Source organism: Lepisosteus oculatus, chromosome 21, assembly GCF_040954835.1.
Source record: "Lepisosteus oculatus isolate fLepOcu1 chromosome 21, fLepOcu1.hap2, whole genome shotgun sequence".
Lineage (NCBI taxonomy): Eukaryota > Metazoa > Chordata > Actinopteri > Semionotiformes > Lepisosteidae > Lepisosteus > Lepisosteus oculatus.
Window position 1 is genome coordinate 17,306,949 of NC_090716.1, and position 26,054 is coordinate 17,333,002.

Genomic DNA, 26,054 nt, shown 5'->3' on the forward strand with positions numbered 1-26,054 from the left:
TGTCTTAAGAGCTATATCTACTGGACGTTACAGAAGTGAATGGAATAAAAAGATTGTTACATGACTAAGTAAGGACGATTGAAACATTAATAAGTAAGGATCGGTTTTTCTTGGTTCTATAGATTATCTGTGCTTCACTGGACATAGAATGTCTTTGATAAAGGGAATAGAATTGTCTGATCCACTGCTCAGCTAAGTAACACAGTCTCTTTTCACACGTTTAACATGGCCGTTTTTCCTAATTTGTTAGCAATTTTGTATATGTAGCCCTATTATTGTCTCAATCTAGTTATGTATGATGGAAAAGTCTGTCAGTTAAAGAATGGGTCAGGCATTCTCAGGCTCCTTATAATTAAGTTGTTAAACAGAAGCTTGGGGAGAACTCAAATTTTAATCTTGCACTTGTACTTTTGTGTGTATAAATGTTTGCCTGATATGCACCACTTTTATCACACTCCTACCTACACCTCATCTTCAACCTCACAGCAGCATCCTTGGTTCATTCATCATAAGTGATTGGGAGGTTGTCAACCTTGTTTTTGTGCCCAAGGCTGTAATTTCCTCAACCAGGCTATTTAACACCAAACATGAACATAGTAAATATGCTGCACCTTTATATTTATTGTCTCATCTTGTCGTAATTAGAATTTGACCAAACTGCTGAATTTGGTTGCGATGCCTTCATCTATTCAGATGATTCTCAGCGGGCCAGTCTTTTGCTATAGTTACTCAACAATATAGTTATTCACCCTTTGAGTGTGAATATAGAAATGGGTCAGTATTCTCACTGTGCTATGAGTTATATAATTTGTTTTTCATATTTCACACTGCTGTTTTGATTTTGTAGTTGAACAGTCAGTGCTTGCTTTGTTTATTCTTTCCACATAGTGTAAAGCCCTTATAAAGCCTCAGCTAGGCTAGTCAAATATGCTTGTGTAGGAGTGGGGGAATGTGGGCAAAGTTAGGAACTGTATATATATCATGTACATGTTTTTCCATCATATGATGCTGAGGTTGTCACATGGAATGGAAAAAGTCACTTACACACCATGTTTTCTTTGACAATAAAAGATGATTTTTAAAGTTGAATCTGGTGACATTTCCAAAAGCCTTACATTTATAGGTTTAACATTATTGTTATTTCCAAAACAGTTTTAGCTGTACAGTATAGCAGTTGGTCTTTAGTTATGCTTTTTGTCACATGGACAGCTCAATTTGCTTAGGTGTGGAGTATCTGTATGAACTCATAACTCTGAGATATCTCAATTGTTTCTATTTATCAAGGTTCTCTCATTTAAATTGGTTGATAAAATGTTTTTTTAGATTTACTTTTCTTTGTTCTTTATTATTTCTGTTTCTCTTTTATATCTTGATTCTTAAGAAGCCCTCTCCTGTTTTGAAGATGAACTCTGACATCTTTTAGAAAACAACTGACTGAGATCCTCAGATCAATTATCTGCTAACAATAAAAATGAGTTTGAAAGGCCAAATTGCCAACATTTGTATGGAACCAATCTCATCTTAAGAAAAAAAATGTTTTGGGTCAGGGTCATATACTAAGATTGTGAGATCTTTATTTGCTTCAAGATTTATTTTAGGTTCTTGAAGGGCTTAACCAGTACAGATGCTCTTTTCAAGTAGAGATATCAGACATTTGAGCCTTGGCCATCAGATTGTGATTCTCAATACAGTGGCAGAACACAGTCACAAAAAAGTCGTAGTAGTAGACTTGGAAGTGAGGTATGTCTCAACATCAGCACACTCATTATTGAAACAGTCTGCTTGTCCTGTGTGTCATGCACTACCAGGATAATGCATTTACAGCCATATCTGGTCATATTTGGTAATGGAAGCAGACAGGACACTAAGCCTGCATGACTTTGAGATGTGGGAGGAAACCACAATGTCCAGAATAAACCCATGTATGGATGACATGCAAACTCCACACAGAGGTTGCTCCAAATTAAACCCAGGACCTAAGAGATATGAAAAAGCACTATCTGACTTGCTACTGGTGACTGTAGAGTGGATTCATGTTGAGGACTCTGAATTTTGAATGGGAAAGTTGTGTCAGGTTCAAACCCTGAGTAGCTTCTGTGCTTGAACAATGTACTTCTCTCAGATTACTCCACTGTACTGCAAACTGTATGAAAGGGAAATAATGCAAGTTGTTTTTGAATGAAATATACGGTAAATGTTTTTGTGGGAGTATGGAACAAGCTACTCAGCCATGTTGTTGAAGTGGAACAAATGAATGATATCTTCAAATCAATTTAGTACTAACTTTTAAATGGGCTAGATAGGCCTTTTCTTCTTTGTAACATTTTAAATGATATGTTTTTAAAATATATTCATGGAAACAAACAGACTCTCTGTCACAGGAAGCTGTGGATATATGTAATTCCCTTGGTAATGATGAATGTAATAAATGGTAATTAGATATTTTAAACTAGCCTGGATCTGTATATTTGTCTCACTGAAGATACTGTATGGTTCAGGGACAGTTGTAGTGACAGACCTCTTATGTGATTTACATGCATTTAAAAAATCCCAAATGTTAAATATGAGCTCCCTTGGTGTTACTGTTTTGTGGTCAGAATTGAAGGTTTTACTTTTTTAGTTGCTTCAGAAAAAAACTGACCCCAGCTGCTCTGACGTTCCCTTAACCAAGAGTATCTATTCTGGTTTTATAGTGACCACAATGGAAAAGCTGTGGAAATGAAGTTTCTAAGAAGCTTGCAGAAAAATGATTTTACTATTAAATGGAGTTTTTAATGAAAGTTCGGGAGGAATGAAAGCAGCCGAGCTCATTCGACACAGCTGCTGCAATTCTCACTAATCCTGACGTAAGCAACCAGTCTCCATAAATATCAAACGTCACTCACTCCTCTTCCTCGTTCGTTTTCTGCATCCCTCCTCCACCCTCTCTCCACCTTTGCAGCTGCCCCATTGGTCGCATGGGGGTCCTATCCTCCCCGTCCAACGGCCAGGAGGTTGGCCCTCAGCCAAACGGGTTACGCCAAATCTCCACATCTCAATAAACGATTCTAATTTCTCCCAAGCTTTCGGCTGCCATCATTCCTCGTGAACTGAATATTAGACAAGGCCTCTGCTGTTTGCACCTTTCCTGGTGCAAGATATGGAGATTTGAGCTTCAAAGAACTGTAATGACTCTACTACTGAAGGCAAAGTGTAAAAATCTGAAAAGGTGGGAAGGTTGGAAAATATTTTTGTGGAAAATTTTATTGTATTGCTTTTTTTAATGTATTTGATCATTTGAAGACCAACAAAATAGAAAGTAGTTTGTAAAAATCTGTTGACAAAAAATGAAATATTACGAGACGTTTTACAACTCAAAATTCCTCTGAATAGCATTTTGTAAATGTCTGAGTGTAAATTCAGTGTCAGCATTTTCATTCTTTTCATTTCCTGACTTATTCTGCATATTTGATGCTGCTGTAATAAATCTGATGATCCTTTACAGCAGCCTCATGTTACAAAATCATTAGTCTCTGAGATCTGCTTTACAATTTTCACAAAAGCTCTAGGAAACAGAAAGTAACAGGTGTTAATGTTCAGCAGTGCACTGCTGATTCCAGTGTTGCTGTTAGAAAACTGCTCTCAGTTCCTCAATGGAAGGACTTCTTCCTCATTCATGTGCTAATCTGGAACAGTTTCAAGCATTCTTCGAGTAAGGTGAGATGGGGGAAGCCCTGACAATATGAACAGTCAGCAGTGAGTGGGTGGAACAGTCAGCTGGTTTTCAATGTTGCTACCCACTCTGCTTCTTCTTTCCCTCATGTTGGGTTAAAGTGAAAGAATTCACAGAGAAGCTTATTACTCCAGCTACAAAGCAACAATGCCACTTTTAGTGCTCGTTGCCTGATTCAAGACCCCCGTGAAGCTTTTCAAGGACTACTATTTTGATAACAATGAATAGTCACCTTCTTCCCTTCTGACAACGGTCCCTGCTTCTGCTTCCTGCTTCTATTGTGTGTGTGTGTGTAATAGAGTAAATTTTTATAGAGAAATGGAGGCTGGACAGTATGCAATACAATATAAACAATTCCAAACTATTCATTGTTATCAAAAATGATTTAGAATCGATCATGTTGTGATATTTTGAAATATAAAAGTCAATTGATTGTCCATAATATCGCTATTCTATTTTTTCGAAGAAATTTTTGTTAAGAGAAAAGCCCAGCACCAGCTGGATTTGAACACACAACCCGTGAGTTGGTAATCTGGCACGTAGACCAGTATGCTACAAGGGAAGTCGCATGAAGAGTGAGACGAAACAGCCCTACACAGCCCTGTCGCAGTACACGAATATAATCATATCGTTATTAAATTCTTTAGATACGCGATTCCATATTATATTCCCTTTTAATCAAATTCTAAAAGTATGCTTGTTGACTCCGGTATCTCTTTAGTTAAAGACTTCGATTCTTAAAATGTTTAGGGAGAAATGGAATACTGGTGTGTATTTTTTCTTTAAAGTACCAAGACGAGCTATATACTGTATGTTTATGTTCCCAACTTAATATCGTTTATGGCCTTCACACGCGTTACAGTATGCTCCTATTCTTTTAATGCTCAGCTACTAAAAGATTTCCCTTCAGTGGTAAAATTCAATATCTACAACGGGCACAGTAAAGACGTTTACTGTAAGTCTTTCTACGACAGACCAATGGACCACGAGTGCCCCTGTCAGTCAACCAATCACGTACCGCGGTACCCGGATCAGCCTTCCGCGGGATCCGGACTTCCGGCTACGGAAAACCCGGAGTGGATCTGCCCTTCCACCGGATCCGGACTTCCGGCTACGGAAAACCCGGAGTGGATCGGCCCTTTCACTGGATCCGGACTGCCGGCTACGGAAAACCCGGAGTGGATCGACCTTTCACTGGATCCGGACTGCCGGCTACGGAAAACCCGGAGTGGATCGACCTTTCACTGGATCCGGACTGCCGGCTACGGAAAACCCGGAGTGGATCGGCCCTTTCACTGGATCCGGACTGCCGGCTACGGAAAACCCGGAGTGGATCGGCCCTTTCACTGGATCCGGACTGCCGGCTACGGAAAACCCGGAGTGGATCGGCCCTTTCACTGGATCCGGACTGCCGGCTACGGAAAACCCGGAGTGGATCGACCTTTCACTGGATCCGGACTGCCGGCTACGGAAAACCCGGAGTGGATCGGCCCTTTCACTGGATCCGGACTGCCGGCTACGGAAAACCCGGAGTGGATCGACCTTTCACTGGACCGGACTGCCGGTTACGGAAAACCCGGAGTGGATCGGCCCTTTCACTGGATCCGGACTGCCGGCTACGGAAAACCCGGAGTGGATTGGCCTTCCACTGGATCCGGACTGTGAGCAGCTTTTGTCCAATCGGCGCTGAGATTTCAGCAGGAGGCGGGAGACAGGCTCTTGTCCAGTCACACAGCTTCAGTCCCGGGACTTTTCCGAATTCCGGCGGGCGGTGACACTTCCGAGAAATGTCCACTGGGTGGCGACAGAGATACACGGAGCTGAGTCTCAAAGCGCTATCGGAAAGACTTGAAATCGGAAAGAAATACATTTGTTACATTTTAATCCCATTGAAAGGAAGATGAAAATATCGTTTGTATTTTAAAACATTATTATACTTGCGCAACATAATTATTAAGGGAATGGTGTGAGAGGAGACCGTGTTTGAACAGTTTAAGACGGATGTAAAGACATTTTATTTCAGAATGTCTTTCTGAAATGTGTCCGTTTCTGTGTTGTAAGAACGTTGAAGCATGGACGGGCCTTATCTGCGTTTACCTTGTTGAAACTTTTTTTTTCTCCATAAAATGTACATGAATTATTGCATGTACCCTGACAATACGACTGCTACGTTACGTTTTCTTGTAGTTTTTGGTCTCATAAAAATACAAAAGACGCGAGTCGATGACGTCAAAATGTTGTCGCCCACAGGGCTTATGGGTAATGTAGTCTCTGTAGTTCACTGGGCTGCCCTGCCCATGTGTTTCGCTGATTTGATTGAACATCAGAATGAATTATATTAATACAATTTCAGCGTATTTATCGTGTCTTGTATTTCTTTGTCTCTCTTATGTGTTCCCTTGTGTGTATGTTTTCTTGTATTTCCCGTGTCTGCATCGCTGGTTTATCGACCCGGCACATAAAGCAAACCCACTGTCCTCGTGTTTCTTAGCTCCCGTCTTGTTTGCAAACTTTTCTCCTGTGTTTATTTTACTTTGTCAATAAAACGTGGTTGCCGGGGAAACGGTGCTGCAGAAGTTGTTGCGATCTGACCTCTAGGAGGTAAACAGTCGGCTTTTGTAATCTAATCAGCAAGCAAAGCAGAAACGTTAGTCTAAAAAGCGCTGGCTGGAGTATTTTGTGGACATTATGCAGAAGAAAAGGAAGAAACGGTGAGTCGCAGGCTGTCGGTAAATATCAGCGCTGGACACCAGCCTCACACCGCTGGGCTCACTGCACCATGAGCGAGTCCGTCGGCGCCTCCTCCTGCTGGGGTGTGTTACTGCAGGAGTGAGGAGTCTCCGGTCCCCGGTCGCGTCATGATCTGCAAGTGGAGGTGAAAGGCTGAGAGACGGTGCACATGCTCTGCACATGTTCTCATGTGTCTGGTTTCCTGGAGTGCTGTCTGTGTGGAGTTTGCATGCTCTGCTCATGTTCTCAAGGGTTTCCTGCCGCTTCTGCAGTCCAGTGTTGGTGAGTCTGTCGGGTTGATTGTGTTGTGGTGTGAGTGTGCCCTAAAGGGGGTTTTAATAGTATGGGGTTTGTGTGTTCATTTGTATGCAGACCACTGGAGAGACCGGTTGTTTTTTGCCAGGCAGACTAATGGCTGCATATTCAATTCCAGCTACTGATGTTGCCAAACCAGCAAGTGGGACAGTGTTTGAAAACCCTTTCAATGAAAGGTTTGTAGAACAGTGTTGCTATTGTTCTGTTTAATTCGAGGTCACCAAGCTTATAAATGGTCTCAGAACGTTTGTCTCTTTTCAGGTTTCTCCGACCCGGAGAGTGAACAAAGAAGTGATAAGGGCCCATAACACCTAAGCTGGGCACTCTCACACTCTTCAGCCACACGAGCTTCCTCCTGGTAAAATACTGGGCAAGCCCCTTTCTGACAGGGACAGTGGAAAACCCCCTGAGGGAGATGGGGTGAGGGGAGGAATAAAACCATCTGAGCCGGAACGGAGCACGCTCCCGATTCCCACCAGACCCGGGAGACGACACAGGCAGCACAAGGGAAGCTGCGTAGCGCGAGTTCACGGAGGCAAGGACCGATTGACGACCACGGGAGACAGTGGCATCGGAACAGAGGTACTGTACAGAGACTTTTAATACCTGAAGGCAAGGAGCGAGAAACCGGCCCGGCTAGCCGCTCCAAACTGAGGGGAATGGAATACAGTTCGCGGGAGGATTTCTAGTTGAACCTGAACGGAGTCTGGGGAAATGGGACCAGCCTCTCGTTCACTGGGGCCATCAAAGACTTTATAGGTACGAAGAAGAATCGTTCGAGTGGCCACTCTTGGGTACCTGACAGAAAAGACTGCCGTCCCTCTGGATTCATTATGACCCTTGGAAGGACCTTTTGTTGCTGCTGTTTTCGTTGTGTCTTTGGCTGATGGTGAATGTGGATAGAAAATAAAAAGGTCACTTATACGATACACATGCTTGTCGCTGGTCTGTGTGGGCATTGGTGGATCTGGGAGATCAACAGAACCTGTGGTAATGTAGAGGGGCCCTAGCATCCTGTTTGCATTGCTAGGTGCTGTAGTCATATATGAGGCAGGAAATAATTCTTGTTTGAGGGGTCACCTCACTGTGACACGAACGTGTTGGGAAGATGCGCCAGTTCTGACGTTAGTGCGACGGGTCTGTAGGCATTAAGGCAGGTTCTTGTGTCCTTTTTTGGAACAGGAACAATAACAGAAGATTTGAAGCAGTCTGGCACTGTGCACTGGGACAATGATTGCATAAAAACGTCTGTAAAGATTGGAGCGAGTTGGCCAGCACAGTGCTGTAGTGTGGCTGGAGATACACAGTCAGGTCCTGCTGCCTTTTTACAGTTTTGTTTTTTGAATAGCCTTAACACATCCTGTTCTTTGCTTCACAGGGCATTCTCAAGACTTGTAAGCGGCGTCAAGTCTTTGTGAGAGATTGAGTGTGAGTGGGTGTGGCACTCCAGTTGAGTGGGGGACAATAGCTCATCCCCAGGATGTGAATTATTTGGACGAGTTGCGAGACTGCCATGGACAAGGTCGTTGGAGATCCTTTGTGTTTCAGACCTGCTGTAAAATGTGGTATCTGGTAGAGAGTGATCAAGATGTATCTGAGGGGATTTTCTTTTGTAATTGGTAACAGTTTGGAGACCTTCCCAGACAGATAAACAGTCTTTGTTAGCAAACAGTTGTTCCAGCTGTGGACAGGAGGGGAAACAAAAGGTAGAGAACACTATTTTTAGAGAAATGGCCCTAAAGGAACAAAGCATAGTGTAGGATGCCACTAGCTTAAGTCTTAACAGCACTGCATGAGAGGAGACGCCAGTGTCTATTTGTTCTGAGGGGTCCTCAGAAAGGTCAAAAGGTTGCAAATAGATAGGAGACTGGTTATATGCCTGAAGCTTAGCTAGAGGAACATAACATTGCTGGAATGCTGAGAGGGGAGGTTATCAGAGCCTAATGTTATTGCGAAAAATGGCAACTAGCTATAGAAGATCTGATGAATGTCTGTCCTGTGAATTGTTAAGGGTTTCATGTTATTGTGTGTCCAAGTAGTCCGGACTGCTGTGCTATGTGTTGTTTGTCTTGTGAATTTTCTGTTTTACACCTATTGTATCCATAGTGGTACGGGCCAAATCCTATTTAAAGGGTGTTGCGAGCACTGGGGTTTGTTGGGAGTGGTAAGTTAGGAGTCTCGAAATGAGAGCAAGGTGTGAGTGGATATGATAAAAAGATTGTTCCTTTATTTTGTTTCTGATACCTGGTGAAGAGAAGCAGTGAGTGTTTGTGTGGCCAGCTGCGTCAACTTCAATAAAACTGGCCTTTTGGTTTGTTTGAGTGCTGACTTGCTATGGTGTATTTTTTCTCTCTGTGAACAACACGTCCTACGGCCAACACTACCCACACAGGAGGTGTGTGCGTGACAGCTCCTCAGCTGCAGCAGGAGTCCAAGTGTGCACAGATTTCTTGTTGGGGTTTGTTGTTTGAAGTTTCTGTTTGTATGTAAGAGGCAATTGTGCCATTGCGTGGTTCCAGTTATAGCACGGGACGAGAGCTCCCGAAGAGCGCCTGCCTCCTGCCCGATTAGACGTCTAAAATCATCACAGAATGAGAGGAGCCAACAGGAATGCAAGTCTCTTCTGGTGAGGAGCCTCCGACACGGACCCCAGTACTGGGTGTGCAGAAAGAATCCTGTTCTACAGTTGTGGTGCGAAATGGCCTCCAGTCCTTGTCAAATGCTGGGTTTCTCTGGACTGCAGTCCCCTCCGCATTTGGATGATTGTGATTGGTGTTGCTGTAGCTGTGCTGTCCTGAGACTGACTGGTGTCAAGACCAGCTGTACTCTGGGATCAGCAGGGCCTAGTGGTGGCCTAGTGGTTAGCTGTTTTTCTCTGCGCAAGGAGGAGTTTCTACAGAGTGTACTCCTGGTCTGTGAGAGCCTCCTTCTTATTGCGTAGAAAGCCCTGAGTGCCTTCTCCCTCAGTGCCTTCACTGCCAGGTCAAAACTCCCAGAAGAGCTGATGGTGAGACCGAGATATGTGTAGCTGGATGTGTGCTCCAATGTGTTGTTGTTCAGTGTGAATTTGTACCTGTTTCCCTGCGGTCTGGCTTTCTCCTGGAAAACCATAACTCTGGTCTTGTCCAGATTGACTGGCAGTGCCCAGGTGTGACAGTCCTGCTCCAGCAGTGCCAGGCTCTGCTGTTCTGGGTCCAGATGGGCTGGCAGTGCCCAGGTCTGACAGTCCTGCTCCAGCAGTGCCAGGCTCTGCTGTTCTGGGTCCAGATGGGCTGGCAGTGTCCAGGTCTAACACTCCTGCTCCAGCGGTGCCAGGCTCTTCTGTTCTGGGTCCAGATGGGCTGGCAGTGCCCAAGTCTGACAGTACTACCCCAGCAGTGCCAGGCTCTGCTGTTCTGGGTCCAGTTTGGCTGGCAGTGCCCAGATGTGACAGTCCTGCTCCAGCAGTGCCAGGCTCTGCTGTTCTGGGTCCAGATGGGCTTGAAGTGACCAGGTCTGACAGTGCTGCTCCAGTAGTGCCAGGCTCTGCTGTTCTGGGTCCAGATGGGCTGGAAGTGACCAGGTCTGACAGTACTACCCCAGCAGTGCCAGGCTCTGCTGTTCTGGGTCCAGATGGGCTGGCAGTGCCCAGGTCTGACAGTGCTGCTCCAGCAGTGCCAGGCTCTGCTGTTCTTGGTCCAGATGGGCCATCAGAGCCCAGGTGTGAATGTGATGGGATGTGTGGCGGTTTGGTAGGAAGCCAGTCTGACTCTAATGCAGGACATTGTGCTCAGTAAGGAGGGCCGGTTATCAGATATTCAAGATTTGACAGAGTTCCTTCCCCAGGTTACTGTTCACACTGAAGCCCCGGTACCTGTTGGGGTCGAGTCTGTCTCCATTCTTACAGACGGGCGTGATCAGTCCTTGATTCCAGGCCTCAGGGAAACAGCCGGCCGTCAGGACGAGGTTGGGGAGTTTGAGCAGGCTTTGCTGCAGGTCTGAGCTGCAGTTGGGTCAAGCGTTGTTGACTGTGTCTTGGCTACAGGCCTTTTGTGGTCTGAGAGTTGTCTGTTTGTGTATGTGCTTATCTTCTTTAGGGTGTGCATGTAGTGTCTAACCATCTCACAGTATCTGAGGCGCAGGTCAGAGTGGTGTGGTGTTGTTTTAGTTCTGGTAGTTCTCTTCAGTTGTTTCTGCACCCTGTATCAAACCATTTGATATTGTTTCTGAGTGTGTTTCATATGAATGTAGTCATTTTGATTTTAAGGCTAGTTTCTCAAAAACATGGTTTAAATTTATGAACGATTTGTTGGTTTGATACAGAGCGTTTTGAAATGTAAGGGATCAAGTAATGGGTTTATTTGCTGCTGAAAAGAGAAGAAAGAAAAAAAAGAAATGAGACAATTAGCTTGTAATGAGTTTATAACAACAGTAATTAGATTCCTGCAAGCACTCTTTTCATTGTCCAACAACTGAAAGCTTTTAGGTATAAAGGAAGGGTCCTCTAATATTTGATGTATGAGATTGTCGTTCTATTGGAGATGTTAGTGAGTCTGAGGATTTGTGTTAATATGACAATACTGCTACTACTATTAATAATACAGCATGGCAAGACTTCTTTCAGTCATTTCCCACCCCTCCACCTCAGTGAATCACACATGTTAAACTTCCATCTTGAACTTGAACTTGAACTTGAACTTTATTGCCATATGTAACCGGTACTGGTACAATGGAATTCTTACTTACAGAAAGTCTCTCGATTGTAAAACAAGTGTAAAAAAACAAAACAAAGTGCAAACAGTGCATCAAGACAATGTACAAACAAACAATAGACAATGTGCAAGTAAACATGCAGGCAGTTTGAATTTAAACAATACAGACGTGTAAACAATGACTGGAGACGTACAATAAATAAATTACAATGAGGTAGATGGTGATGGTGTGGGTGTGGTCCGAGGGGGATGGCTAAATGTGTTCGCCAGTCTCACTGCTTGTGGATAGAAGCTATTGAAGAATCTAGTGGTAAGTGTCCGTATGCTCTTATATCTCTTGCCTGAGGGCAGTGGGGTGAAGAGCTCATGCCCTGGGTGGTGACTGTCCTCTATGATGGCCAGAATTCTACCACGGCAGCGGTCCTCATAGAGCTGTTTAATCTCGGTGAGACCGCAGCCGTCGATCTTCTGGGCCATATTGACCATTCTCTGCAGTGCCTTTCTTTCTCGCGAAGAGGTGTTGCCATACCACACGGTGATCCCGTTGGTGAGGACGCTCTCGATAGTGCAGCGGTAGAAGTTCACCAACACATGTATTGGCATCCCCCAGCGCTTGAGGCACCTCAAGAAATAAAGGCGCTGCTGAGCCTTCTTCATGATAGAGTCAGTGTTCACAGTCCAGGTTAGATCTTTAGAGATGTGAATTCCCAAAAACCTAAAGCTGGTGACTGTTTCCACTTCCGTTCCATCAATACTGAGTGGGCTGTGAGTGTGTGGCCTGTGTCTCCGAAAGTCCACTATTAGCTCTTTCGTTTTCTTTATGTTCAAGTCCAGGTTATTGCTATGACACCACCTAAGCAGCTGTACAACTTCATCCCTGTAAGTGAACTCGTCATCATCACTGATCAGTCCTATTATAGTGGTGTCATCGGCAAACTTGATGATGCGGTTATTGCTGTGTCTTGCTGTGCAGTCGTGAGTAAATAGGGAGTACAACCTTGGACTCAGACAGCAGCCTTGTGGGGTTCCAGTGCTCAGGGTGAGTGGTGTAGATGTTTTATTGCCTATCCGCACCACCTGTGGTCTCTCGATAAGAAAGTCCAGCAGCCAGTTGCAGACAGAGTTGCACAGACCTAATCCCCTGAGCTTTGTCACCAGTTGACTGGGTATGATGGAATTGAATGCTGAACTGTAGTCCACAAACAGCATTCTCACATACGAGTTCTTAGTGTCCAGGTGTTCCAAGGCTGTATGCAGAGCCAGGGAGACAGCATCATCCACTGATCTGTTGTTCTGGTAGGCGAACTGCAGGGGGTCCAGGGACTCTGTGATGGAGGAGTTGATGTGTGACAACACCAGCTTCTCCAGGCATTTCATCACCACAGATGTTAATGCTACTGGGCGGTAATCATTCAGGCATGTCACTTTTGTCTTTTTGGGGGTTGGAACAATAGTGTTTTTTTTAAAGCAGGTGGGGACCATGGACTGTGACAGGGAGGAGTTAAAGATGTCTGTAAACACTGTGGTCAGCTGGGCTGCACATGTCCTCAGGACGCGAGGTGGTATCCCATCAGGCCCTGCAGCCTTACGGGTTTTCACCCTGCTCAGAGTCTTCTGCACGTCCTGCTCTCGTGTTCCAGATCAGACATGAGCAATCCTATATTACAAATACTTACCACCAGACAATTTAACCAGACAATAATTTAAGCAATTATTAATTCAACAGAAGCAGCAGGACGAATAAAGTGCCCCTCTGATGGCCGGTCAGTGGAATTAAACTGGAAAATTTCTTAGAAATGATTATTCTTACAATAATGTGCCAATGGCGCCGCTTGGTGGTCATTCAGCAAAATTTCACCGAAAGTTTTTTTTCATTAAAATACCGTTAGTAATGTTGGTATTAATAAGTTATTTTAATTTTAAAAATATTTACGCATTTTCAACAGCAAAGAATACATTGCATTGCAAACAAGAGTAATGAATGAATGTATTGTACATGGATACAAAATACAAAATAAATACAATAAACCAAAAATTAAAATGACATTCAAAAGGCGCGAGTCGATGACGTCAGAAGGAAGTCGCCCACAGGGCGTATGGGTAATGTAGTTTCTGTAGTTCTCTGGCCCGCACTGCCCACGTGTTTCGGTGATTTGATTGAACATCAGAATTAATTCTATTGTACCATTTCAGCGTGTTTATCGTGTCATGGATTTCTATGACTGTCATATGGGTTCTCTTGTGTGTCATGTTTATTTTAGTGGGTGGCAGTGCTGGGGCCCTGAACTGTAATCATTCGTGTTACTCATCATCATTGTTACTGTGACCCTCCTGGGAGGAGGGGACCTTTGTAAGATTCCTGTCCTGGCAAGCAGCAGGTGAGAGTTTGCTGTCCGACTCAATTACACCTCCGCTACCTCATTTCACCTCTTTCACCAGCCTGTAAAGGGGGTTGTGATAATATGGGGTCTTTCTCTTTAACAACCTCAAACCGCAGGAAAGAAATGCTTCATTTATAAGATTGAAATATAACCAGAAAGTATAAAAACAGCTATTTGTGTGTATCATGTCAGAAATATTTGTTTTTATTTTAAAAGAATTTAGAAGAGAAATATGATTAATAAGGCAGTAGAATCCATTTAAACTGTCATTTTCCTGTTTAGGTTGGAAAGTTTAATTTGATCGAGTCCACTTGAGTGCCTAAGCAACTGTTTGGGTAGTTTGGCTGGTGTGGTGGTGCTCTCCAAATACCTGATCCAAACGGACAGGGAGACAAAGTGAGAAAGAAAAGGTGTAAGTAACAGACATATCATATGCAGAATACAGTAATGTGCTGTTCAGCACAGTGACCTAGAGTGAAGATGGAAATCAGTCATTCTAGTGCTCTCAACGGCTTTCCATTACAAACGGACCAGGGCTTCCTGAGACACAGGCAGTTGGAGTTATATAGAGTTAGAGGTTGTTTTCACGGCACCAGCCGACTAAAGCAGAGACCTCCTTCCACTCCAGAATTTTTTTTTTATTTGGGTGGGATCATCTGGAGTCTTGATTCCTTTCACGGAGTCAGCAGTAGATACACAGCTGTTAGCATAGGAGGAGTACAGAAGAGGTGACAGCAGTGCTGGGGACCCTCTGGCACAACCAGAGGTGTGAAATTGAAATTGTTTGGAAGGAATGGGAAGCTAAAGGCAGAGTTACAATCTCTGATTCATGTAATCAAAACAGTAAGTTCTTTCCTCAGGCAGCTTCGTTAGAACATTTTAAATAGATGTAAAAGTGTATTTACAGACTATATCAGCCCTTATCTTTATTCACCTGGTTTAATCTTTTTTTCAGAAGTGTAAATATATTATACTATGTACCCCTGATGGTATTATTGATGTGCTATAAATATACTCTTGTTTGTATATACTCTAAAATATACTCTATTTTTATTGCTACAATAAAAAGTTAAAAAGAACTGCACTTTCGAGAAATGTCCACTGGGCGGCGACAGAGATACACGAGTCTATGGCGGCGAGTCCAATAGCGCCTCCGTACAGATCCTCGTTGTGCAGAGATTGAAAATCAATACAGATGATAACTGTGACATTTGTGACAGCAACTCTGAAAGATAACGTAAAGAAGGAAACTAATATTGACATTACTTTTAAAGAAGTTTAATAATACTACATTTTAAACCTATTGAAAGTAATATGAAAATATCGTTTGTATTTAAAAAAATATGATACTTCCACGATATAATAATTAACGAAATGCTGTGAGAGGAGACCCATGTTTAAACACTTTAAAACGGATGTAAATGCGTCTGTACAGACAATTTGAAACATGTACGGACCTTATCTGCTTTTGTTTGCTATTAAACAAGATTACTTGTTTAATCTTTTTCCATAACATGTACACGTATTATCGTATGTGCCCCTGACTATACTCTGTGTTATATGTATTCTTGTTTTTATAGCATGTATTGTTGTTATAATTAAAAATAAAAAGACGCGACTCGATTACGTCAAAAGGAAGTCGCCACAGGCCTTGTGGGAAATGTAGTCTTTATAGTGCTCTGGACTGCGCTCCACACGTGTTCCGCAGATTTGATTGAGCATCAGAATTAATTATACAATGTCAGTGTATTTACCGTGTCGCGGATTTCTATGTCTGTCTTACAAGACGGACTCGGCAGGAGCTGTTTCTTGCTCTCCGGAGTGAAGCTGCTCTGGGAAGAGACGAGCAAATCTTCAGACTCTTTGTAAATGAGACATCATGACAGCTGTGCCGACCTGCTCTTTATTGACCTGTTGAACCTGTTTGTGTAAAAAGCGGGAGTCTTGTGTACCCCTGATTGTGTTATGTGTACTCAAGTGTGTTTGCAGCGCTCGTCCTGCCTGGTTTATCAACTCGACACAGAAACAAAACCCACTGCCGTCGTGTCTGTGGGTTTCTGAGCTCTCTTGTCTTGTTTGCAAACTTTTCTCCTGTGTTTATTTTACTTTGTTAAATAAAACGTGGTTGCCGGGGCAACGGAGCTGCAGTAGTTGTTGCCGGAGCGGGTCTGACCTCCAGCAGGTCAACAGGCGGCTTTTTTAATCTAATCTGCGAGAGAAACAGAAATTTAAGAAACTTTAGTCTAAAAAGCGCTGGCTGGAGTATTTTGTGGAAGAAACGGTGACTCGCAGGCTGTGGGACAGGACTATCAGGGACACATCAGCGCTGGACACCAGCCTCACACCGCTGGGCTCACTGCACCATGAGCGAGTCCGTCGGCGCCTCCTCCTGCTGGGGTGTGTTACTGCAGGAGTGAGGAGTCTCCGGTCTCCGGTCGCGTCATGATCTGCAAGTGGAGGTGAGAGACGGCGGCGCAGTGGGTGGCAGCGCTGGGAGCCTGGATTTAGTTCCTGGGGTGCTGTCTGTGTGGAGTCTGCATGCTCTGCCTGTGTTCTCATGGGTCCTGTTCATGGGGTGCTGTCTGTGTGGAGTCTGCATGCTCTGCCCCTGTTCTCATGGGTCTGGTTTCCTGGGGTGCTGTCTGTGTGGATACCTGGTGAAGAGACCCAGTGAGTGTTTGTGTGGCCAGCTGCGTCAACTTCAATAAAACTGGCCTTTTGGTTTGTTTGAGTGCTGACTTGCTATGGTGTATTTTTTCTCTCTCTGAACAACACGTCCTACGGCCAACACTACCCACACAGGAGGTGTGTGCGTGACAGCTCCTCAGCTGCAGCAGGAGTCCAAGTGTGAACAGATTTCTTGTTGGGTTTTGTTGTTTGAAGTTTCTGTTTGTATGTAGGAAGCAATTGTGCCATCGCGTGGTCCGAGTTATAGCACGGGACGAGAGCTCCCGAAGAGCGCCTGCCTCCTGCCCGATTCGACGTCTAAAATCATCCCAGAACGGTGAGGAGCCTCTGACACAGCCCCCAGTACTGGGTGTGCAGAAAGAATCCTATTGTACAGTTTTGGTGTGAAATGGCCTCCAGTTCTTGTAACATGATGGGTTTCTCTGGACTGCAGTCCCAGTGCACTCCGCTTTGGATTTGCAGTGGTGTTTTCTACAATGGAAAACCCTTTGTTTGTACAGAATGGAAATGGCAGTCTGCATGTTTTAATAATCTAATGTGATCATGTACTACAGCTTAAACACTGAGCCAGGTGACGTTTGATTCTAAAAGATTTCTCTATCATTTCAGCAGCGCCTTGTCTGCGGCAGCCCGGCAGCTCCTCCTCCCTTCCAGCTGAGACTCTTCCCTCTCCAGAGGTGGGTTAGTGCTCTCAGGTCATCTTCTCTCACACAGCTGCGGGGCAGAAACGCTACTTCCACTGGGCAGAGAGCAGACGGGCAGTGGGAAGGGCAGCCCTGTGTTTGGGGATCAGGGCTGTCCCTGCTGAGGGATGCTTTCAGAGCCAAAGCAACTGGCTGGGTTATGAACTTTATGGTGTGATCCAAATAAGACATAAAAAGACAGAGAATGAGAAAGAAATAGTATTGCATGTATCTAATCAAAATAGTCTCTTTCAGACAAAACAAATATTGAACAAAAACTTAGTTGCAACACACTGCACTACACTTTCTTCTAGGCTGACATTACCGATAGTTTGTGCTATCTTCCTTTCAGTCTGCAGGGTGTGCATCTTTTTCCTCAGCTTCCTACATGAGGAATCAGTTTCTCCTGCCCTGGTTTCACTCCTTTATATCTCACAATCTTCTGCAGCTCCTGGAGGCTGACGACATGTTTGCTATTTCTGAAAAATTGCTGACTGGCTCATCAGCACAATTGCTGATTCAAAATCATTTACTCACATGTTGCCTTAGCCTCTGTATCACAGAGATGTGTGCTTTTCTGGGTTGGATAAATCGATAGTGTGCTTTTGCTCAGTTGCTCTGCTCAATGCGTGCTCTTTTAACTCCGGCTGGGTACGAGCACCTCACTCTCCACACGGCTTTCCAAGGCTCTGTCATCGTGTGTGAGGATGTTGTGTAGCTCGTGAAACAGTTCCCCCATTTGAGCCCTGGATTTACTGGGTACTTGAATACCTGAATCTTGCCGTCAGTCCTGATCACCTTGTTTTTGTTCTGCAAGGACAAGGCACCTCCCCAGCACTGAACACAAACTGATACTGGCGGGTTGATTGTGTTGTGGTGTGAGTTTGTGTCTGTGGGGGTGAGGTGTCCCCTGCAGCGCGAACAAACATGCAGACTCCACACAGACAGCACCCCTGGAATCAAACCCAGGGCCCCGGTGCTATGAGGCAGCGATGCTAACCACTGTGCCGCAGTGTTGCCCCCTTTGAAAATGTCTGACTTCCGTTTAATTTGAGGTCACAAGCTTATAAATGGTCTCACAACGTTTGTCTCATCTCAGGTTTCTCTGACCAGTCCCAAGGACCTGTAGTCACTGACAGCTTCTGCAGTCTGATGGTTCATTTCAGTAGGCTGGAGGGATGGCGCAATTATCCTCAAATCAGTGAGTATTGTTTTGCTCTTGTAACATGAAACATCAAAGAGAAGTCAACAGACTATTCCGTGAAACTGTTCAGACTGGCCCGTGGTGATTTTCTGGGTCCTTTAGTAAGCTGACCGGGACTGTGTCATCGACGCACTTTGTGAGAAGTCAGTCTATGTGTTTGCTCTTGTGATCATTCGTGAACGAATGTAAGAGAGTGTAAGAGAGGGAGAAGATTCGGCCCTGAAGTGATCCAGTTTTCTATTTAACAACCTCAAACTGCAGGAGAGAAATGCTTCATTTCTAAGATGGAAATATAATCAGAAAGTATAACTAGCCATTTGTGTATATCATGTCAAAAAATGTTTTATATATAAAAATAATTTAGGAGAGACATTTGCTTAATAAGGCAGTAGAATAAATGTTGTGATGCTGGTGTGATGGTGCTCTCCAACAAACTGATACAAATGGACAGAGAGACAAAGTGAGAAAGAAAATGTATACATAAGACATATATGCAGAATACAATACAGTTCTGTAAAGTACAGTACCCTAGAGTGAAGATGGAAATCATTCATTCTGGTGCAGAAGAAGTGAATCTGCTCTCAATGGTTTTCCTGTACAAATGGAACACGTTGTGAATTCTACATAATTCACAGGAAACAAAATAAACAACTCATTCACTCCCCTGCTGTCCGTGACCCAGAGCTCAGTAATCATTTCACTACTGAAGATCATGCAGTTTTTAATGCTTTTCATTTTAACATCCTACTTGTTAATATTTCCTCTTAGATGAGAATATTCTCTTCGGCGTGTCTTTACAACTCTTCTCTTATTGCTCCTCTTGTCAGTAATCCGGTGTGAAAGCTCTCTCTGTCGGAATCAATGTCTTACCTCTCCGTCTTGTGTTTCAGGTCTCCTCTGGCTGCTGACCCTGCCGTCAGGACAGAACACATCCCGCACTGACCACACTGCTGGGTTTACTGTACGTGACAATAAAGAGCTTGAGCAACACATCTAATGTGATCTCTGCACGCTTCCCGAGGAGGGTCCAGCAACGTTCTATATAGTGCACATCATCATCGGGATGAAAAACAAAAATCCCCAGTGGGAGTCCAGTCTTTCCCTGCTACGCAAATTGCTTTTCGTTAGGTGAGGTCGCAAGTTCTTATTGGAGAATGTTGTACAGTTTCTTAATGCAATAGGGCGAGTAAGACTGAAGTTCCCCCCGTGTTGGCCGATCAGTGGAACGAAACTGAAAAAAGCTCCTTGAAACTGTGATTCATACACTTATACACTGGCTCAGCATGGTGCTCATCTGCTGTCCTTGGGTGTCTGCTGAAATTTGATTTTTTTTCAGGAGCACTGTGACCCAGAGCTCAATAATCATTTCAGCTACTGAAGATCATTCAGTTTTTAATGCTTTTCATTTTAACATCCTACTTGTTAGTATTTCCTCTTAGGTGAGAATACTCTGGTACTTTTCTGGGTCTTAGTTGAGTGAGCTTTATTAGAATAATTGAACAATACTTTCACCTCCACATAACACTCATAGATTTTTCAAGGGTTAAATATGGGAGCTACGTTTCTTACATGTTTCCTTTTGTAAGTTGATTCACAAAGCTTTCACCGCCTCCACTCCAGTGAATCACTTTGTTTAGCAAGTGATCAGGTGGAACAGTTTAATTTCTTCCTGCAAATAATGCCTTTTCCTTTTTCATCCCATTCAAGTCTCCGTCCTAGTTAGAGTCATTGTGATGTAGAACGGCAGTGGTCCAGTTGAAAGGTTCAAGGTTTCACTGTGTTTTAGAGTGCAGATAAAGAAGATAATAGGAGAGGAAACCGGAAAAGCCGTGACTCTGTCATTCCATTCAATTCAATTTATTTTCATATAGCGCCTTTCACAACAAGGTTGCCCCAAGGCGCTTAACAATGCAGGTAAATATACATTTTGTGATTACAGAACTGAAGACAATGGAGGAAAGGAACCAAAGACTCCTCAGTAAGGAGAATAAAATCCTCTAGGGGTCCAAGGTCAACTGGCTGCCCAACCCCTTTGGGCATGCTAACATTATATCATTAAAAAAAAAGAAAGAAATGAATGCGGGTATTTATCCATCCATCCATCACGTCGTCTGTATGTCAGTACCCCATGCAGGTCTCTGCAGACCAGCAGAATCCTCCTAAACGACAGCTGTATCCATGATGCCCCTCTTGGATCCATGGCACTGATGCAGCATTCAACTCACATGGTGCCCAGCCCATGACAGACAGTATTTCTCCTCTGCAGCATCCCTGCGAGGCAGGACAGGTGCCTGACCTCTGAGAGCCTTGTAAGTAAGTAGAAGGAGTTTGAAGTCCGCCCTGTACCTGAGAGGAAGCCAATGAAGAGAGAGAAGTATGGGGGTTATGTGGTCATTCTTTCTGCTCCAAGTAACAATTCTAGCTGCTGCATTCTGTAAGTATTCAAACTCTTTGCTGTGACAAATCTAACGTACTTTAGTCAGACAAAACGACCTTAAAAAGCCACATGATTTTTAAGTAGTCTGTCTGTGTGTAGTAACAGTGGTTCACATTATTTCAGAACGTATACTCCCGTCTCTCTAACTTTCCTCAGTCAGCTAGTGAACATTCTGTATTTACACCACGAATGCACTACTTTGTCTCGCGCGCGGTCACACTGGCCGTCCACAGGCACGGGCAGGAGCAGGGAACACGAGGCCACTCTGTAGTGCCCCTGTGGCTCTCCAGCAGAGGGGAGCACTTTGCTCAACAGCCCTGAGCCGAAGGACCCAGTGATAAAGCTGAAAATCTGGCAAGTCCCCCAGGCAAGTCCCTGGGGCGCTGAAGAGGATTTCATCTGATGCTGAGGTTCCTGTAACTCAACACAAAATTGAACACGGCGAGTTATGAGTTTCTGAAGAAGTGACAGCGTAACAATGTCAAACAGGAAGTTAACCTACAGGAAAGAATGAATTGAATCTCTGATATTCATGCACGCAGTGTGACGTCCACTGTCTATTCAAATCTACTCTGCAAGTCTTACAATTCTTTTTCATACACCGTCTCCTGGTTATTGTTTTGTGAGTGCTTGAACTGTTTCTCAGTAGAAATAAGACCGATAACTCACTGCTTCAGGATGCACACTATCGTCGATGAAACCTGTGGTGTAAGCAAGCGAAAAGAGACAGATCCTTCTAAAACACAGAGGCCATCGGGAGGGCAGAAACACTCTGCAACAGGTAGGAGCTGTGGAGCCGTGATTCCCCCGAGCCAGAGCCCTCGTCCTACCTCGACAGCGAACTGAGCTCCAGCGACTGGAGCAGCTACCTGCCGTCGTGGGACCTCCTGCAGATTGGGAACGGGTAAGGCAATTCGACACGAGCCCACTCCTCTTCCCACTGCTTACACCCCTATAACAAATAGTTTCAGGGTATTCAAGTACAGGATAAAGAGATGACAGGTGTTCCCAATTGGCTGAGGATACAACTCTCTCTCTGAGAAAGCACACAGAGGTGGACAAAGCAATTAAATGTGTTTACAAGTCATTTCCTCTGTATCTGGTCTTTCTTTACATATCAGAAAAGTGAACTGGTGGCTGTTGGAAAGTGTCTGCTCCGTACGTAATATACATGTAAAAGATGTGATTAAATATCTTGGTATTAAGATTTTCAAAAAGGTGATTTTGTGATTTGATGTTCTCTACCTTAGTAAAATAAAAAAAAAAACTTTATTCATGGTTGTTATTTGTCAAACACGGGCAGAAGGAGGCCTAAATGCTACAGGGTTTAGAGCATCTAATACCGATACCGACAGAGTATTATTTACAAAATTAAGCAAAGTAGGTGGTGTATGTTTCCCTAATTTAATCATTCAGGAACTAGCGGGTATAGACTTTTTACTTGAATGTCATTTGGATGCTGGAAACCCCCCTGAAACTTGCCAGCTTCCATGAAGAAGTTCTCCTCACGTGGTCTCTTATAGATAAACATACCTCCCATAGATACATCATCTAGAATACAGAGAAAAAATAAACCTGTGCTTTGAAAAATGGGTTTAAAATAGTATAAGCGGGGTCAACAAATTAACTGGTGTGGATGATGAAATGTAGAATCAAGCAGATTTTATGAATAGATATAATGTTTGTGATAAGTCTGATAACAATCCGTCGTAACCAGAGCTACTCCTAGAGAGGTATTGATGCTTTTAAGAAACTAACAGTATACCATCAGAAACTATGGAAGAATTTACAACCTTTATTAGACTACAAGGAAAACAATTTAGTTCTACTTGTACTAATAAATACTTCAGATCCCTCTCGCAATCTCACAATATCTTGTCAAACTATTTTGGAGCACCTCTTTGGGGAAAGTGAGTGGAATCAAACATGACTATTGTCAAACAGATTTCGTATGAATAATAAGGTTAAGGCGTCAGTACAAAATTGTACATTGAATCGACCCGGTAAAGATACACAGTGTGCATAGATTTAAAAGTAATATAGATGATAATTGTCTTTCTCAAAGCAGCCCAGAAACCTTACGTTTGTTTTTGTTTTGTTCTGTTGTTAAAACACTCTGAACAGATCGGCAAAATGGTGTAAAGAAGGCTTCTAATTCTGACATTTCCTGTAGACAAATTGATGTTATTTTACTGCTCAATACTGCTGAACCGAATCTAAAATATAATGTATCATTGGCTTAATCATTATACTTGCTCGTTATTAGATGTAGAAATAGCCTAAAGATGAGAAATAATCGAAAATTGAATAATTAGGCCGTATGTCGTAGTAGCAGATTGTACTTCTCGCCTACTTGATGTGGTCGAGCAACACCACAATCGCCATACAATCCGTCCGTTCTCATGCTCTGACTTTCAGGTTGGGCAGTGGACTGGATTCCAGGGCAAACTCGTTCTTGTTTGATTATCCGTGTGAAATCTCGCCCAATATAAAAGGTAAACTCATGCACTGAAATGATGCGCTTCCAAATTAAAGCGACACGCATTTGAATAATTCAAAATACACACGAGGGAACGTCTCCAAACCATGTCTAAGTATCACAACATGAAAGCTGTGCGTACCTTATCTTTATTTGCCTGTATAATGTACTCCGGTGATCTGTAACGTAGTCTTGCGTGCATCGTAAAGGATCCGGACTTCCGGCTACGGAAAACCCGGAGTGGATCGGCCTTTCCACCGGACCCGGACTTCCGGCTACGCAAAACCCGGAGTGGATCAGCCTTCCACCGGATCCGGACTTCCGGCTACGCAAAACCCGGAGTGGATCGGCCTTCAACCGGATCCGGACTTCCGGCTACGCAAAACCCGGAGTGGATCGGCCTTCCACCGGATCCGGACTTCCGGCTACGCAAAACCCGGAGTGGATCGGCCTTCCACCGGATCCGGACTTCCGGCTACGCAAAACCCGGAGTGGATCGGCCTTCCACTGGATCCGGACTGCCGGCTACGGAAAACCCGGAGTGGATCGGCCTTCCACTGGATCCGGACTTCCGGCTACGCAAAACCCGGAGTGGATCGGCCTTCCACTGGATCCGGACTGCCGGCTACGGAAAACCCGGAGTGGATCGGCCTTCCACTGGATCCGGACTGCCGGCTACCGAAAACCCGGAGTGGATCGGCCTTCCACTGGATCCGGACTGCCGGCTACGGAAAACCCGCAGTGGATCGGCCTTCCACTGGATCCGGACTGTGAGCCGCTTCTGTCCAATCGGCGCTGAGATTTCAGCAGGAGGCGGGAGACAGGCTCTTGTCCAGTCACACAGCTTCAGTCCCGGGACTTTTCCGAATTCTGGCGGGCGGTGACACTTCCGAGAAATGTCCACTGGGTGGCGACAGAGATACACGAGTCCACGGAGCCGAGTCTCAAAGCGCTATCGGAAAGACTTGAAATCGGAAAGAAATACATTTGTTACATTTTAATCCCATTGAAAAGGAAGATGAAAATATCGTTTGTATTTTAAAACATTATTATACTTGCGCAACATAATTATTAAGGGAATGGTGTGAGAGGAGACCGTGTTTGAACAGTTTAAGACGGATGTAAAGACATTTTATTTCAGAATGTCTTTCTGAAATGTGTCTGTTTCTGTGTTGTAAGAACGTTGAAGCATGGACGGGCCTTATCTGCATTTACCTTGTTGAATCTTTTTTTCCATAAAATGTACATGTATTATTGCATGTACCCTGACAATACGACTGCTACGTTACGTTTTCGGTCTCATAAAGAATACAAAAGACGCCATTCCGGAAGGTGTAGTGGGTTTATTAAAAGCAAATCAAAGTGTTAATAGGACTAACCTCCTTTTGGGTCCTACAACTGATTTACTCTTGGATGGCGTGGAAATAAAGGATAAGAAGTGTAACAATACTCATATTAGAAATCTTTGTAAACCCCATCTTATCCCTTCTTGTTTGTCTTTTTGGAATGCAATGTTTGAAAATATAAACTGGAAGTTAGTTTGGACAATTCCTGATAGATTTTGTATTACAAATAAAGTTAAAGAGATATCGTTTAAAATCATTCATAAGTTTTATCCAGTGAAATTAGTACTCTTTAAATTTAAGCATGAGCATGATGATCTGTGTGTTTTTTGTCGGACGGAAAAGGAATCTTTGGTGCATTTATTTATTAGGTGTAGGTTTGTGAAGTTGTTTTGGACGGATTTACAGAGTTTTGTTTGCAGGCAGTTAAAGGTGTTTTTTAGATTGAAGGATTTTGACATTTTATTGTACTGTTTAGTAGAAAATTTGGAAAAAGAGCATTTATTTATAGTCAATTTATTAATCATTCTTGGTAAATTTCACATCCATAAATCCAAATGGTCTAATAATACTCCCCTTTTTAGTTCTTTTGAGGTGGAGCTGAAACGCTATTTAAATTCTATTAAAAATGTGAGAATAAATTCGGTTTATTTATTATTAATAAATAAACAGCGGTTAACTGTTTATTTTTCTGTTTGTGCTTGTCCTCTTGTACCTAATTTGATCCTCTGATTGTATTTGTATTTGTAAATTCTTTACAAATTTAATAAAAAATTCTTTAAAAAAAAGAATACAAAAGACGCGAGTCGATTACGTCAAAATGTTGTCGCACACAGAGCTTATGGGTAATGTAGTCTCTGTAGTTCACTGGGCTGCCCTGCCCATGTGTTTCGCTGATTTGATTGAACATTAGAATTAATTATATTAATACAATTTCAGCGTATTGATCGTGTCTTGTATTTCTATGTCTCTCTTATGTGTTCCCTTGTGTGTATGTTTTCTTTTATTTCACGTGTCTGCAGCGCTGGTTTATCGACCCGGCACATAAAGCAAACCCACTGTCCTCGTGTTTCTTAGCTCCCGTCTTGTTTGCAAACTTTTCTCCTGTGTTTATTTTACTGTCAATAAAACGTGGTTGCCGTGGCAACGGAGCTGTAAAAGTTGTTGCGATCAAGGGGTAAGCAAGTACCCCAGGAAACGGGACCTAAAAGATAAGTGGACCTTATCTTTATTGGCTTGTATAATGTACCCCGGTGATCTGTGATGTACTCTTGTGTGCATTGAATAGCATTTTTACTATTTGTTAAAGCAGAGAAAACACAAGGAGGTCGAATTAATCAGCAACGTGAGGTGACTCGTCAGTAAACAAACTCTCCAGCGACGTCTGGATT

The 26,054-nt window shown here is 43.6% G+C and overlaps 2 long non-coding RNA genes across 2 annotated transcripts; one reads left to right on the plus strand and one right to left on the minus strand.

The window, feature by feature from the left end:
• Positions 1–15,534: 15,534 nt before the first annotated feature.
• Positions 15,535–19,394, plus strand: LOC138224427 (uncharacterized). The gene is made up of 5 exons (XR_011182925.1): positions 15,535–16,288; positions 16,730–16,833; positions 17,130–17,194; positions 18,300–18,401; positions 19,295–19,394. It is a non-coding gene; the product is annotated as an uncharacterized lncRNA (long non-coding RNA).
• Positions 19,395–20,245: 851 nt separating this feature from the next.
• On the minus strand, positions 20,246–23,449 carry LOC138224442 (uncharacterized). The gene is made up of 2 exons (XR_011182942.1): positions 21,511–23,449; positions 20,246–21,255 (listed from the first exon to the last, which is right to left on the minus strand). It is a non-coding gene; the product is annotated as an uncharacterized lncRNA (long non-coding RNA).
• Positions 23,450–26,054: the final 2,605 nt, after the last annotated feature.